This window comes from Manis pentadactyla, chromosome 6, assembly GCF_030020395.1.
Source record: "Manis pentadactyla isolate mManPen7 chromosome 6, mManPen7.hap1, whole genome shotgun sequence".
Lineage (NCBI taxonomy): Eukaryota > Metazoa > Chordata > Mammalia > Pholidota > Manidae > Manis > Manis pentadactyla.
In genome coordinates this window covers 37,151,257-37,162,395 of record NC_080024.1, presented here as the reverse complement: position 1 = coordinate 37,162,395, position 11,139 = coordinate 37,151,257, and positions in this window count along the sequence as shown.

Here is an 11,139-nt window from a genome sequence, read left to right as displayed (position 1 = left end):
GAGCTGTACCTGATTTTGTATTTTCTAATTCCTAAAGAAAGCTTCTAAAATTGCATATACATGCATACCTCAGAGATATTGCAGATTCAGTTCCAGACCACCACAATAAAGTGAGTATCACAATAAAGCAAGTCAAATGAATGTTTTGGTTTCCCAGTGCATGTAAAAGTTGTGTTTCCACTATACTGTAGTTTATTAAGCAATGCAATGGCATTATACCTTCAAAAAAACACACATACCTTAATTTAAAAATACTTTACTATTTAAAAATTGCTAACCATCATCTAAACTTTGAGTGAGTCATGATCACAGATCCCAGAGCACCATTACATAACAAATATAATAATAATGAAAAAACTTTAAATATTACGAGAAGTAAAATGTGACACAGCCACAAAGTGAGCAAGTACTGTTGGAAAAATGGATCCAATAGACTTGCTCAACACAGGGTTGCCACAACTTCAATTTGTCAAAAACACACTATCTGTGATGCACAATAAAGTGAAGCACAATAAAAGAAGATAAGCCTGTGTAAGTTCCATGCCCCACAAAAATTTAATTTTTCCCAGATGCAAGCAAGAAGTAAGAGATCCAAATCTCAAACCTGAGATCTTACTCACTCTCCTTAACTGGCTCCCTTTACTCCCACGGAACTTCCTAGGCTGTCTGTTATGGAATGAATTGTGTCCCTGAAAATTCACATGTTGAAGCCCTAAGCCCCCTTGTGACTGTATTTGGAGATGGGGCCTTTAAGGAGGTAATTAGGTTAAATGAAGTCATAAGGGTGGGGCTTTAATTCAGTTAGACTGGTGTCCTTCTAAGAAGAGGGAGAGAGAGCTTGCTTTCTCTCCCCAAGTCCATGCCATGTGAGGACATGTGAGGGGAGGCCATGTGAGGACAGGGAGAAGGTGGCAGTGTACACGTCAGGGAGAAAGCTCGTACCAGAAATGGAATTTGCTGGCCCCTTGATCATGGGCCTCCAGAACTGAGAGAAAATAAATGTCCGTGGTATCTTGTGTGGCAGCCCAAGCAAACTAAAATGCTATCATATGCCTGCCTCATCCCTACAATATATGTCTCATATAATGGTATAACAGTAAGAAGAAATAATAATATAATTTCTTTAAGAGGTTCATTCCACAACATTGTATCTTAGATAAAGCCAGGATGACACCTTTCAGAACCTGATTTTAAATCAATTCTCCTAGAAAGGAAAACATCTTCTTTCTCTCTGATTTTGGGGAAATATTGCAATATTAAATGTTGAGGGACTGATAGCAAAACTCCAAATTCTAATCTCAGTTATTCCTGATTTGCTAATGGTATGCTGGACTTCCATGTGCAAACCCCTCTAGCATCCTTAGGTTTAATGATTTCATCTACATAGGATTGCTGAGAGGAATGATTCATCAGGATTACAGAAACTTTACTAATGTAATATATGATGGTTTTATTGAAGATTTTTTGACTTCACAATGATGCAAAAGTGATATGCATTTGGTAGAAACCATACTTCAAAATTTGAATCTTGGTCTCTTCCCAGGCTAGCAATGTATGGTACGATTCTCTCTTGCATCTCTTGCACAGCCACAGCTCCCAGTCACTTATAATGATTCCCTACCATTCTGTTTTTTCACTTTCAATACAGTATTCAATTAATTGTATGAGATATTTAGCAGCTTATTATAAAATAGGTTTTGTATTAGATGATTTTGCCCAACTGCTGCCTAATGTTCTGAGCACGCTAAGGTAGGCTCAGCTAAGCTACGATGTTTGGTAGGTTAGGTGTATTAAATGTACTTTTGACATGATATTTTCAACTTACCATGAGTCTGTCAGGATGTAAACCCATTGTAAGTTGAGGAAAATCTGTACAACAAATACCGCTTGATTTCCCTTTACCTTGTGTAATAAGCACATGCTCCTCAGTGAGGACAGTGAATTAAATGGACAGTCAAGTTACATGATTGTTCTGAATTCAAAATAAGATACTAAATATACATATGAACACATAGCCAATAGTTTATTTTCACTACTCATTGACTTCTCGGTTCTTAGGTATTGTATTGGCATTTATTAACCTCATTCATTCACAGGGTTGTGTTAAATTCCTAAGTGTCAGACACTCCAGGCCTCTGGGCTACAACAGTGTGGCAGGCAGATTTATAAACTGGCCTCAAGGTTTCCCTCTCCTGGTGTCCCTGCCCTGTATGTCACCTCCTCTTGAGGGTGAGTAGCACTCGTGACTACGTTAAGAGAGAAATCAATCCTCTGATTAAGTTACATTATATTGCAAAAGTGAAGAGACTTTTGCAGATGTAATTAAGGTGCCTCGATTAATTGACTCAGTTAATCAAAAGGAGACTATCCTGGGTGGGCCTGACCTAACTAGGTGAGCTCTTAAAAGAGGATCTAGAGGTCAAACACCCTCCTACTGACCTTGAAGAAATAAGGTCTGTGCTGTGGGCAAGCTTCGCAACCAGAACCCAAGGCAGCTTCTGGAAACTGAGAGCATCCTGCCAGCTGACAGTCAGCAAGAGAAAGCAGCCCTGCGTCCTACAACGACAGGACACTGAATTATTCCAGAGACCTGAATGAGCTCAGAAGAGGACTCAGAGTCTCAGATGAGATTACAGCCTGGCCAACACATCAATTTCCACCTGGTGAAACCCTAAGCAGAGGACCCAGCTAATCCATGCACAGACTCCGGATCCACAGAAAGGGTGAGACAATAAATGGGTATTGTTTTAAGCTACTGAATTTAAGTAGAGAAATCATACAGACAGTGAATAATATAGATAGGGTCCCTGCTCTCATGGAGCTTTATTTATGTCTAGTGAGGGAGATAGGCAATGAGTAGCTAACAAATAAATGTATTACTTCAACTAGTGACATATACAATGAAAAAAAATGCAGTGGGATGATAGAGAAGAAGCTGAGGGTGGGACTCACATAGAATGGCCAGGGAAGACTACTCTGAATGATGAGGAAAAAGCCAGCCATGTGAGAATCAACGGGAAGAACATTCCAGGCAGAGAAAACAGCAAGAGAGAAAGCCCTCAGCTACACTGGCCACATCATCACAGAATTAACTCTAAGAGCACATGGAGACACTACTACATAAGCCCACTTATTCAATGAATGTTCAATTTAATGTATAACTGCCTAAAATTGTGCTTTGGTAGAGTAGGTACTATCAGACATCAGTCAGTTTAAGTGTCATTATCAAAAGTTTTAATTATAGTAGCCTTTTAAATTTGGTTTTTCTTCAACCTTTGCCAGGCAGAAATTTGCCTTATAGGACACAGTACTTGACACATAATGGAAATTCAAGAGCATAGTTATTGAATTGAAGTGAATTCTTCAACTTTATTTAAAGTTTCATGTTTGTTTGATTTTGGGGGGGAGAATGTTATTCCCTTTTAGGAAAACATTAACATTTAGAGCTATTAAATTGTGCTTATCTGAGACCTCTGATGTATAATTAATATCATAGAAAGTTTGCATTAAGTGAATAAATACAAAATGGGGATGCATTTGTAATTTTGGCTAGCTGGCTAGTATTTATATATGATCTATGTAATAGGTACTGTTTGGTATCATTAAATCCGTGAAACACTGAACAACACTCTAGTTAAGTATTATTATAATTAATATTAGCACAATTTTAATGAAGAAATTGAGGCTTAAAAATATTAAGTAATTTTCTCAATATTAACTAGTAAGTGAGAAGCTATAATTTGGATCCAGGTGACTGACTCCAGTCAGCTTGTAAACCCAGCCTGTAAACCACTAGCTGTTTGATAATTCCAATAATGACCAAAATTTATTAAGATGCTTACCACTTGTTAGGCTAAACACGTTTCATATATAAACTCATTTAATCCTCATAGCAACCCTATGAAGTAGGTGCTCTAAGTGTGTTTCTCATTTCAAAGGTGAAACTCAGAGAGGTTAAGAAATTGTCCAGTCACTTAACTTCCCTGAGGCTCAGTCCCCTCATCCTAAAACGGGGCACCAAAAGTACCTACCTACAAGGGCAGACAGCAGAAGATGTTCAGGCCCTGTAGCATGCTCTGCACCGTCCCTTGGGTGCTGGCACCAACCCTAAGATCCACACTCAAGCAATGATCACTACAATGCATCCCTGGTATGTTTTCTGTTCATTACTCTGGTGGCAGGTTTGCATAGACAAACTAATTCTATCTGGACACTTTAACTTACTCTGAATCATTCATTTCTTTAATTAACATGCGTTGTCTTTTCTCCTTTGCCCTGGACTCTCTATCTTACATTGCTCTGTCAGTGTTCAAGGGCTGGAGTAAGGTGCCCCATCAAACTCCCCAAGTTTGAATTTGAGTAGTAACTAAAATGTCATGCTCTGCAATTGATAAAGGGGCACAAAAATCTCAGTCATAATATAAGTTGGTCACAGGGATGGTAGGGCAGCATGGAGAATATGGTCAATGGTTCTGTAACATCTTCCTATGTTGACAGATAGTAACTGCACTAGTTCAGGTGAGGATTGAATAATGTGTGTAACTTGAACCACTGTGTTGTATACTTAAAACCAACATAATATTGTATGTCAACTGTACTTCAATAAAAAAAGAATTTTTGAAGAGGTGAATAGAATCAAAACAGATGTGAATTGTTAGTCTGCAGAATATACTGTAAGATGCATTTTGGAAATGTGGGGCTAAAGAGACTAGGGGACTTCCCGTGTTGTAGAAAGAAGACCAATGTGACCTCTAAACCCAAAGGAAGTAGGGAATATATCTCAGTCTAAGCAAGACGGCAGGAGAATATCCTGAGGACAGATAGGGCTATGACTAGCGAGAAACTCATCTAATCGATGGTACTGTGACCTTTGAAGGGCAACAAATGTGTAACAGGGGAGATGTGTCCTGAGTGGAATCAAGAAAAGGAGGTCCAAAAAGGAAACACCTGTCTGTGTTTATTCAGCTATGTCCGGGGATGAGAGGGCTCTGAGTTTAGAGCAGTGTTTTTCAGATTGTAGCTTGTGACCCATTAGCAGTTCACGAATCAAATTGTTGGACAACAACTGACATTTTTAACAAGATAGACTAGACCAAAGTGTATTGCATAAAGTAATAAAGTTAAGTATTGTTTGGTGAAACTTTTATTTCTTTTGTAAATATTTATATATACATATTTATGTATGTGAGTTGCATGTACTTTTTGATGAGATAATGTCTTTATTTCTGTAGATCTCGGTCAAAAGTTTAAAAGCCATTGGTGTAAAGATCTTATTTCAGTTTTCTAAACCAGTGATTCTCAGACTTTGGGAATTCATAGAATGATAAATCAACCTCCAAAAAAGGAAAAATTGGGACCTGTCAAAAGGTTGCCAATATATTCATCTTTTCAAGTTTAAAAAAATTTATAAAAATAGTACTATAATTCCCTAAAGTCAAGAAGACTTTTGACATCAAAAATATGATGGCATAATCACAGAATAAATCATCTTTTAAACAAAATATATTTGATTTTATGTTAAGCCCATCATACTTCCCTTTTTTTTTTTTCATTTTATTCCTGATTTGTGAAAGCATGCTATGTGTCTAGTCATTAGAGAACATACAGAAATATGCCAAAAATGTAAAAGAGCAATACATATGGTTACTCTCACCTCAATAAATATTTTCTCAGATACCCATCTTCCTTTGCTTATTTCAGCACTTACTCACATACCGTCTGATATGTTAGTTTGTACTTGAGGAGGAACAGCCTCCGTGACAGTATGCCAGGATAGAGAAAACAACCACTGTGGTTTGTTACACCAGATAGCCCTCTCTTTATTAATTAATATACATGCTTTATAAATCACACTTGTAACTTTGTATGACATGAGTCAATTTCCCCCAACTCATCACCTTATCATCCAAGAATGAGTAAATACCATTAAATTTCTGGACCTATAAACTGGATTTTAGACCACATGACTCCCAGTGTCAGAGCAGAGGGTCAGCTCATGACAGTTCCTGCCATATTAATACCAGTGTGATAAGTTCCCAAAGCTGACCTGAGTGTTTCCCACATTTTCAAATACCCCTCAAGAAAACCACACAGGAGCTCCTTGCTCCTGGCTGCTCCTACAACCAGATTCTTTAAGATGCTTTTTTCACTTTGCCATCTCAGCTTCTCCTTAGTTCTTGCCTGGATGAGACCTCCTTCTTTCCTGACCAATACTTGAGCAGACACTGGGGTGAGTCACTAAACCTAAACTGCTTTAGGAAGACAGACTCAAATATGTTTTAATAAAGCAGACGTGCACATGGGGACAACCAGCCAAACCCGCACTCCCTCTGCTCTTGTCCTCTATGCTTGTTACCTGGATTTCTGGCTCACTCCATATTTATTTATTTGTACTTTGTTTTACTTCTATCTCCCAATGGCTATCAATATTTTTGTACCCGAGAGAAGCTTCCAGAAGTGCACCAGTCATGCCCTTCACTCTGTCGGGGCATATGACAGCCTGAAGCAGTCAGCTGTCCTCATTCTTTGATACCTAGTGACAACTTTTCAGATATAACAGTTTCAGATCTGATTGTAATAAAATTTCACCATTTCTAATTGACAAGAACCAAAGGGAGACAGTGCTTGTGCAGAGTCACTAATCTGTAAAGTTTTGAAAACTCAAAGTATATTGGACTCAAGTTTATCTCTGAACTGTTTATATAAGATAGGGGTGGGTCACTAAACAAAAGAGTAGCATGAAAAAAATTTAAAGACCTTGATTAGTCATTTTATTTTAAACACATTAACACATAAATTATGTGCATTCGAAAGATAGTCCTTATGAATCAAAACTTATCTATTGATTAAAAGATTCCAACAGCACTTCAACTTAGAAATGCTTCTCTAGCAATCAACTCAACTTACCACACATACTTGAAAATAATATAATTGCATTTCTTTCAAAGAAAAAGATCCTATAATTCAAAGAATATTTTCTCTAATGTAGATTGGGTTTCCTCTCATTTAAACTAAATTAGTTAAATCTTATGTAAGGGATATTTACATGAGTGTCTTCTACTGCCTTCATTACCCTCTCTCTGCCCTGATTCTTTTAAAGGTCAATCCCTGAACTGGAAAAACTCCATCTTCCCATGTTTTCATTTCTCTTACACCCTGCAGAGGAGTGCAATTAGCAGTGAGAAATGGACATGCCTAATCACCATAGTAGACTGAGGTTCTAAGTAGTTGCTGCAGTGAACTGTATACACCAGTTATAGTGTCTAAAATGCAGACTAAATACACCTTTCTTTGAAAGGCTCTGTAGCAATAAGTAAATATCAGCTTTCATAATACTTGACAAATCTAAAGTGTATCATGCCTCTTCTGTTGTCCTAGAACTTTGTGATTTTGTTTTTTATTACAGTGCTTTACCCTGTCCTTCTTCCTGCTGGGTTTATATTTCATTGAGAGATTCTCCATGTCTTTACCTTGGTATTCTCCCCACCTCCACCATCATGTCCTACTGAGGGGTCTTAACTGTGGGAAACCACTAATAAACATTTACTGAATAGAATTAAATCATCCAGTCAAGCCTTCCATGTTACACACGAGGAAACCCAGTCCCTCAAGGCTGAGTGCTCAATGTTAGCATCAGAGGTGAAAATCAAGTTCAGGTCCCTCGACTTCCCAATCTACTCAAATACCACACTTTGTCAAAGGACCTGGCTATGCGTAGAGGTGAGATCCAGTGACTTATGTTTGTTTGGGTGCTTGTTTCTGGTTTCTATTCAGATTTTATTTTCCTGAGCTTTTTGTTTACTGTTGTTGTTTTCAGTTTTTAGTACATAAAAGGAACAGAGGGAGAAGGGAGCCTATGGCTTCTCAGGCCGTGAGGAAGAGCCCTGGGCCTTCCCTGCCCTCTGTTCAAGGGACTTTGTATGCTGGTACGGAGGTGTAAGCTGGGAGGGCAGGGCAGCTGGGCATGCTGGGAGAGGTCAGAGGTCGGGGTCTGTGACCCACCCACCCCATCCAGGGGGACTCATGGGCAGGGATGGAGCCTCCTGGACCTCAACTGCAAGTTGTCTGAGGGCTGCAGGCTGGGGCCAGAACTTGGACTCCAAGCCACAGAGTGGGACCCCAGGCCTGACTCAGGCCCCTTCCCACCCCAGGAGGAGGAAGGGGCAACAGCATCGATCCGTTGAAGGATGCAGGGCTGTAAGACAGAGTGACCGGGTCCCTCACATATAGACATCCCAGATCCCCGTGTTTGTCTATCAGTGTTGTTTTTGTAGTTGAGAATCTGAGACAATACTGGCAAAATTGCACTGCAAAATTGCTACAGTACTCACTAAATTATAAAATATTATCCCTAGAAAAGGCCTTAGAAATCAAATACACAAATTTTACAAATGAGGAAAGTAAGGCCTTAAGACACTCAGTTCCTTTTGCATTATGATATATTCCATCATGTTTGCCATTAATCAGGCCTGACATTATAATTGTGTATACCCAAAAACCTAAACTGCTTTAGGAAGATAGACTCAAATATGTTTTAATAAAGCAGACGTGCACATGGGGACAACCAGCCAAACCCGCACTCCCTCTGCTCTTGTCCCCTGTGCTTGTTACCTGGATTTCTGGCTCACTCAGTATTTATTTATTTGTTCAATTGGAACAGAACCATAGTTCCAACTAAAACAACAGTTCTTTGAGACCAAGAAATGTGAGCCCAGAGGGAGAGGAATTTGGAATCACACATTTTTAACATTCAGAAATAATTCAAGATAACTCAAGTGCTTTCTAAGCATAAACCACGAGGTGATGTTTCTTGACATCACCATTATTTGCCTATGAAAATATTTTATTGTTAAGACATGTTGCATTGCCAAAATATTTTTGATTAAAATCATTTATATCAGTGGGTCCCACACAGATACACCCTCAATTCAATCAGGGATACTAAACTTTAATATGTATATGTAGATATTACAGAAAGATGATTAATAAGTAATTCATAGAGATCCATTATGTGGATGTTCATTAACTCAAAAAACAGAACAGAATGAGAGGAAATGGCTTTATATTGCTGTAATAAGCATTCAAATTGTCTATGAAGAAGAACTTCCTGACAAATACCAGACTTGGATACCAAAATGGTTTTGGAATTTCCTTCTTTAAAGCTTTCAAATGAATATAACTTCCTTTTAAGACAGGGTAAGAAGTTTTTGTTGTCCTTGATTTTTGTTTGTTTTTTAAATGGAGGATAAAATTATATGACTTCTTAATGTTCCTTCATTATACTTCAAGGAACATATTCACAAAACAGACCTCAAAATCTATTTGAAAATAAGGCTTATTGAACTCCAATACAGATGACTAAAGAAATCTCTAGAATTTCCTTCATAGGTGAGATTCAAAATTAAATCAACAGCAGCAGGTGACAGGGGAAGGGAGAAGAGAATGGGAAGGGGAGAGGCCGGAGAAGGTCCATCTTAGTCGAGGAAGGAAGAGAGCGCCACACTAAAGTGCCCATCTCACAGCTCTGTCCTGAGCCCTGGGTTTCCCTAAATGTGTCCATGAAGAAACCAGTGGATTCTCTACCCACTTCCTTCAAGTATTGTTTTCAAGGTCTTATATATCTTAAGACAACATACATGAAAAGTTCTGTATTATAAGAAAATCATTATGACTAAGTTACTCTTCTAATTTAAATCTCTGTCTCAGTTCCTGTTTGCTGTAGGACTCTGTAATGAGAAAAGCAAAAGCTAAGGTTATTATTAGGTTTAGGGGTTTCCTGAAACTGGAAAGAGACAACTTCAACGCTTCATTAGGCATTGCCTTGTATTGTCTTCTAATTGCTTCTTGTGCGTAAATCTTGCTTTTCCCAAAAGACTCTGAACCTCTTCAGGACAAAGACATTGATTTATATATTTTTCATGTTGTCTAACACATCTCAGTCTACGGAGCATGTAGCAACTCACTTGAAGTAGTTGATTAATTTACCAGTAGGAAAAGCTCAGGCATGTCCTTGTATTTCCTCTGGGTATGCCCCCAAGTGCTCTGTGAATGAGCGAGTCATATAATTTTATCCTCCATTTAAAAAATAAATACCCCTGTGAATGACGGATAAGAGAAGAAGTATTAATTTTGAATATGTCATATGCAACATAGGACATGAACATGTTTTTGAAAAAAATTAAATCATATCTTCAAAGGCAGGAGGTTAAACTAGACAGGTATATTAAGAGTTCTTGTATATTTAAGTATTTAACACATTTAAAGTGATGTATTGAAACATGTTGCAGGCACTGGCCCAAGTATTTCACAAATATTAATTCAGTTAATCCTTATAATAATCAATAACAATAAGAAGAATTATTACTATTCTAATTTTATAGTAAGAACCTGGGATCTACAAAGGAAAAGACAATTGCTCAAAGTTGTACAACCTTGCTGGGATTTGAACCTGGGAAGTCTGGCTGGACAGTCCATGCTCTTAAGTATAATACTGTTTGCAAGCTAAATCACCTGGGCAAGGTGCTGTGGGAAAGAAAAAGAGACTGAGAAAGAGGGAGGGAGAGGCAGAGACATGAGGGAGCAAGAATGAAAGAGCAGGAACAGCTGCCATCTGCAGCCTGCCCTATTTCAAGGAAGACTTCCTTCATCCCTCTACCTAGAACACACTCATCACTCTCTGCCCCTTACTCTGCTTTATTTTTCTTTAAAGTACTTAAAACTGTCTGACATTACACTGTATTTTCATTTATCACCTGTCTTCATCCCCACCCCTCAGAGCATAATCTCCATGCAAACAGGACCTTTGTTTATTGTTTACTGTTCAATTCCCAGTGAACAAAATATACTTCAATTTGCACTTAGTTGTATTTGTTGAATGAATGTATGAGTGATGAATAAACAGTGATCTAATTTGTTTCCCTGCCTCTGATCTTGACAATAAAACAAGACAGAAAAGAGTTTAGTTATCTTAACTGGCATGAGAATTCTTCTTAAGAAGGTAGGAAATTGAATATCTATTATCTTTCATAGTAATAACGTATCTCCTTGGGGTAGAGGATAAAACCCCAAAACCAGTATTTGAGTAAACTTTCCCTTCATGAAATAGGAAGTAGAGGGAAGGGGAAAAAAGAAGATATGAAG